Source organism: Otolemur garnettii, unplaced genomic scaffold (assembly GCF_000181295.1).
Source record: "Otolemur garnettii isolate 467f Iridium unplaced genomic scaffold, OtoGar3 scaffold00174, whole genome shotgun sequence".
Lineage (NCBI taxonomy): Eukaryota > Metazoa > Chordata > Mammalia > Primates > Galagidae > Otolemur > Otolemur garnettii.
In genome coordinates this window covers 849,398-855,643 of record NW_003852569.1, presented here as the reverse complement: position 1 = coordinate 855,643, position 6,246 = coordinate 849,398, and the positions used below count along the sequence as shown (strand labels likewise).

Below are 6,246 nucleotides of genomic sequence, written 5' to 3'. Positions count from 1 at the left end.
GCTGGGACCACAGGCGCCCGCCACAATGCCTGGCTATTTTTTGGTTGCAGCCATCTTTGTTGTTTGGTGGGCCTGGGTTGGATTTGAACCCGCCACCTTGGGTGTATGTGGCCGGCGCCTTAGCCACTTGAGCCACAGGCGCCGAGCCAGTGAATGCCACATCTTATCATTTATCTATTTTCCAAATTGGATCCACCAGACACTTACATCAGCAGAGATAAAAATGAATTCAGTTTCGGGCGGCACCTGTGGCTCAAAGGAGTAGGTACCAGCCCCATATACTGGAGGTGGCAGGTTCAAACCTGGCCCAAGTCAAAAACTGCAAAAAAAAAAAAAAAAAGAAAAAAGAATTCAGGTTTCTTTGAATGATCTAGATGTTGACATAACCAGCAATCAGACTGATTAGTTAGTATGGGCAGGGTTTGAAAGACTGGTGCAAAGGGGTGCTGGGTCTGAGCTTGACCTGCTGGAAAAATAGTAAGGGTTAGTAAGAGTAAGGTATATTTTGAAAGAAGAGCCATAGTAGGAGATAAAAAGAAGAGAGAATGGGATAGAGTGAGGCAATCTTCCCTCAGCTTCCAATCTTTCCTCAACTTCTGAGAGTGGAGGGGAATGCTTACAGGAAAAAGTGTTCAAGAATGACTATGGGGGGTTTTAAAGGCAAGGAATATAGATTTAAATGAGATTTCTTGATCCGTGATCTTGGGAACAGCTGTCTGCTTTGTGGAGTGTTCTGGAGATTGGCCCTGGAAATCCTTACTTTCAGGTCTGGGTAGGGGTTGTCTTCCAACTGTCTCAGGGTATTCTGGCGTGGCTCATGTGAATCCAGGAGGGCTTTTCTTTTACTTTTATGGCAGTGCAGGTGGCCAGCAGTACTTCATAAAGGTCTTCCCAGCCGGGTGACAGTGCGTGGTTTCTTCTAAAAACTTTGATATATACACAATCTTCTGGCTGAAAGGGATGGCAAGGCTTCTCAGTTGGCCAAGGCCATGCTCTTTTCACCTGTTGATGATATGCTCCAAGTACATTAGTTAGTGTCTGTACACAGCTGGTCATGTTATCAAATTGTTCACTCAGATCCTGATACTTTCCAGGCAGCCCAGGAGGTTTAGAGGTACCAGTAGATAAAGGGTGACCAGACACCATTTCAAAGGGTATTAATCCATGTCTTCTATTTAGGGTATTACAGATTTTTAAAAGGGCCAGAGGTAATGCTTTTGGCCATTTAAATACCATGTCTTGACATATTTTTGCCAAAGTTCTCTTTATGTCTAGGTTTTTGCATTCTACCTGTCCTGAGGATGGAGGATGATTTGGGGTATGAAATTTTAATGATGGGTGGTGCCTGTGGCTCAGTGAGTGGGGCACCAGCCCTGTATACTGAGGTTGGCAGATTTGAACCTGGCCCCAGCCAAACTGCAATGACAACCACAACAACAAAGGAAAGAAATTTTAAGGAGTACCTCAGAGCCTTTGCAAGTAGATGGTTTATTTCGGCTGTGAAATGTGTTCCTTGATCTGATTTGATCCATGGGGGTATACCAAAAGGAGGAATAATTTTAGTTACCAATGTTTTACTACTGTTGTAGCATCTGCAGGTCTGGTTGGGTAACATTCAGTCCATCCACTAAACATACAGACAATAACTAAGCAATGAGAAATGCCTAAAGCTGGAGGTAAATCTATAAAATCAATGTGGAGTGCTGCGGGTCTTTGGGGGCTCCCTAAAGAGTATTTGTCTCCTCCCGAGATTTGGTGGGATTTATAAATAGTACACTAGGGAATAATTTGGTCAGGGATTTTCTAGATTCCAGGGCAGTACCAACTGTTTTTTAGTTCTTTAATTATCCTCTGTTCATACATATGTCCCATTTGGTGGGAGATAAGTGCAAGCCAAAAAGTTAAAAGAAAGGGAGCTACAGGGTGTTCTTTTGGTCCAATATATAATTCATTTGATAACTATTTAGCACAATTATGTATCCATTTATCTTTTTCAAATTGTGGAGTATTAATCTGGTGATTAATGATGTTAGATAAGGATAAGGGAAGGGTGATAAGTTGAGTGGAAAAAGGATGGGGGGTCCCTTTTTGGTGGCATGTTTTGCAGCTCTGTCTGCTCTGTCATTTCCTAAGATACAGTCTGTTTCTTTAGTATGGGCCTGGCAATGAACAATAGCAACCTCAGCGGGGAAGTGAATGGCTTGTAATAGGGAAGCAATTGGCGATAGGGGTGCCACCTGACGTTAAGAAACCAGGAGACTTCCAAATCCTGCTGAGTGCTTGACAGACTCCAAAGGTGTATTTGCAATCTGTCTAAATCGTGGCAGTTTTTCTTTCTGCCAAAGTGCATGCTCTAGTGAGAGCTATGAGTTCAGCAGCTTGTGCTGATTTTATAGTAGGTAGGGAGTATGCTTCCAGGGTTTCATGTGGGGAAACTGTAGTATAACTAGCTATTATACTACCTTTGAAATCACCTTTGCAAGAGCTGTCACAAAAGAGAATTAAGACTGGGTTGTCTAAAGGAATGTCTGAGAGATCTTCTCATGGTTTTGAAACCATATCATGGGCTCAGGGCCTGTGGCTCAAGTGGCTAAGGCGGCAGCCACATACACCTAAGGTGGCGGGTTCAAATCCAGCCCGGGCCCACCAAACAACAATAATGGCTGCCACCAAAAAATAGCCAGGCGTTGTGGCAGGCACCTGTGGTCCCAGCTACTTGGGAGGCGGAGGCAGGAGACTCGCTTGAGCCCAGGAGTTGGAGGTTGCTGTGAGCAGTGAAGCCATGGCACTCTACCCAGGGGGACAGCTTGAGGCTCTGTCTCAAAAAAAAAAAAAAAAAAAAAAAAAGAAACCATATCATGGCAATCATGTGAGATGGAGTGGGGGTCTTCATCGTCAGGGTGAGGTAGGAGTGCAGCTGGATTTAAGGTGTTACAACAGTGTAAGATAATGGAGGGCTTGGTTAGTAGAGCTTGTTCATAGGTGGTCTGTCATCTAGTATAGAGATGCTGTGTTTTGTGGATTTGTAGGAGAACAGACACAGCATGGGGAACATACAGATGAATAGAGGAACCTCATGTGAGGGTGCTGGCTTTGTCAATTAGGGTGGCAGCTGCTGCTACTGCATGTATGCATGGGGGCATGCCAGTGGCCATGGGATCTAATTGACCTGAAAAATACGCTATAGGATGGATTTGAGAGGAAAAAGGGTGACCTAAAATGCCAGCAGTAATTCCATTGTTTTCATGGTGTATTAAATTTGGGTAAACGTAAAGCAGGAGGTGTGGATAATGCTAATTAAGAGTTTTAAAAGAATCTAACGCCTCTGGGGGCCAGAGGGTAGGTTCTTGGATACTGTCAGGAAGGAGGGAATATAATGACTTAGTGAGGGCAGCAAAATTAGGGATCCACTGGCAGCAATAGCCAGCTGCTCCTAGAAATTTTCATAGTTGTTTTTTAGTTTTACGAAGGGGGACAGATAAAATTGACTGAAGGCGTTTTGGGGTGAGTTTTGAGTGCCTTGAGGTATTTCATGTCCTAAGGAAGTAACAATGGTCTGTACCCACTGGAGTTTAAACTTAGAGACTTTACGGCTTTTCTTAGCTTAGAGCTTTTAAAAGAATGAGAGTCTAAGAGAGCATCTTGTTTAGTTGATTACAGAGTAGAAGATCATCAGTGTATTGAACTAAAGTGGACCCATGCTTAAAGGTTATAGAATCTAGATCAGCCTTGAGAATTTGAGAAAATATTGAGGAGATTCACAGTATCCTTGGGGTATTCGGGTCCAAGTTAATTGTCTCCCTCTGAAGGTAAAAGTAAAGAGGAATTGTGAGTCAGAGTGTAAGGAAATTGAAAAGAAAGCTGAGCAGAGATCAATTACTGTAAACCAGGCTGTTTTAGCAGGAATAGAGGTAAGGATTATAGCTAGGTTAGGAATAACAGAGTGTCCAGGGATTACAAAGGAATTTATGGCCCTGAGATCTTGTACAAACTGATAGATCTGGTTTCCATCTGAATCAAATTTTCCTTCCATTTTTTTTTAACTAGGCAAATAACTTTATTAACCTTTCTTGCAAACTTTATTTCCAGGCTTCTTCAGCTTAATTAGCTGTAAAGAATGAATTATGTATAAGCAAAAACTGAAAAGAGCTGAAATGTCCAAGGGGCTTGGGCTTAAAAACATTAGGGATCTAGATTTTATTAGATCCACAAGCAAACACAATTTTAAAAAGCAGTCATAATATAAAATAGCAGCTCTGAGTCACTTCAAGTTTCATTTCAGAAGTTGACTCAATTCAGTTTGCCTCATTCTTGGAGCCTCATCAAAACTCTGCACAAGATCTAGAACTTCACCATCATCATCCTCTCCAGTAGCAAGTGGTGCTTTTCCATCCACAGATTGTTCAGGCAGAGCTTCAGCCTGCCTCCTCCAGCTAGTCAGACTGTCTGCACCAAGCTGGTTTAAGATGCTGGGTAGCATTTCTGTCAGCTGCTTGGTCTCAGCATGGCCTGTAATGGTGATAGTGTTTGCTGCCAGAGATGCCTGAACTTTAGGGTTGTTAAAGTGGATCACTGTTCCTTGGTTTGTAAACATATTCACCTCTTTGATACCAGAGATATTGTTTACCCCTATTTTCCTTAAGGAGAACTGAAGTTTTTTATCATCTGCTGCAGCTGTTCTATGAACCACCTTCTTCTTTCTGCGAGCAGTTCCTTTCCCACCACTGTGCACTTGTGCCTGCAGTTTGGCGAGTTTCTCTTGGTTCATGATAGTTTCTTTCATCTCGTCAAAGCATAAAGGGGGCCACGGGGGACTAGGGTTGGTGCTCAGGGGGTCTCAGGTAGACCTGCTGAGTTTAAGCACACATACACGGAGATGCAAGATCTTTCCTTCCTTTTTTACTGGTAGAATTGGGGTGTTACAGGGTGAGGTAGTGAAAATGAGAACTCCCTGCTGTAGAAGGGAGTATATAATAGGTTTAATTCCCAGTTTTGCATGTCCTGAAAGGAGTACTGAGCTACTGAAGGAAAAGGTTTATTTTTTTTTCCAAGAGATGCTTACAGGCTCTGCACTTAGTAGTAATCCAACTTCATTTACATGTTTTACCCAAAGGCTGTCTGGGACATCCTCTAGGATTGTATCATTATGGGGATTTAAATTAGAATGTGTTTGTATTAAGGAGAGTAAGAAGTTTGGAGTTTGTTCTGAGGATAGAGGAATAAAGATGAAAGTGTCCTTGGAGCCTCTGATCTGCAGACGGGATGATTGATTTGAAGGGAGGTCGAGACTCGCTCAGGTTAGCGACCAGGCCTGACTTTACCGATTATCTTATATACTTTCAAACATTCAGTAAGAATTTAACACAGATACAAAGAAGTGAAGTAACATTAGGAAGCTACCATTAAGATTACAATTCAGTGTGAAGGCTGAGGAACACATATACAATTGATTTTGTTTAGAGTAAAAACATAAAGGAGACTGACTGACTGTTCTTGCTGGCCCAAACCGAAACTAGAGATTATAATGTTAATGAAGGAAGAAGACAGAACAGAACCCAATGCTCGAGGACATGTTTTCCAGCTTCCAGCTGCACCCTGGCCTGATTCTCCAGGACCTCTTCTAAAGAGATCTTCTGCATATTTCTGCATATCTATAGGCAGGTGCAGAAGCTCAATCTTTGAAGAAATCTTTCTCAGAATCAATCTCCTGGGGAGCACATTGAAGTGAACTGCCATGTCTGAGCATGGGGTGCTTATCTCTACATAAAGACACCATTTTCATTACATTGCAAGGTAGCATTAAATTTACATAACAGATCTCTACTACAAAAGTTTGCTGGTGAAGAATCAGATATCCTAAAGGCATGGTGAGTATTTAGAGGACCTAGAGATACAGGAGTAGTTTGAGAGATAGGTAATGAAATAGGTAGTCCAGAGATTCCAATAGTTTGAGTAAAATTAGAGGTGAGAGGTAGACACAATTCTTCTGATCGAATGGTAGAAAATGTTGCACCACTGTCAATTAACAATTCCAGCTCCTGGCTCAGCGCCTGTGGCTCAGGTGGCTAGGGCGCCAGCCACATACACTAAAGGTGGTGGGTTCGAATCCAGCCTGGGCCTGCCAAACAACAATAATGGCTGCAACCAAAAAATAGCCAGGCGTTGTGGTGGGCACCTGTGGTCCCAGCTACTTGGGAGGCTGAGGCAGGAGACTCGCTTGAGCCCGGGAGTTGGAGGTTGCTGTGA

At 42.9% G+C, this 6,246-nt stretch overlaps 1 pseudogene across 1 annotated transcript; it reads right to left on the bottom strand.

The window, feature by feature from the left end:
- Window positions 1-4,273: 4,273 nt before the first annotated feature.
- Window positions 4,274-4,783, bottom strand: LOC100963890 (annotated as a pseudogene). The gene has a single exon (XR_001161717.1). The product of XR_001161717.1 is annotated as a transcription factor BTF3 pseudogene (transcript).
- Between the last annotated feature and the right edge of the window lie 1,463 nt (window positions 4,784-6,246).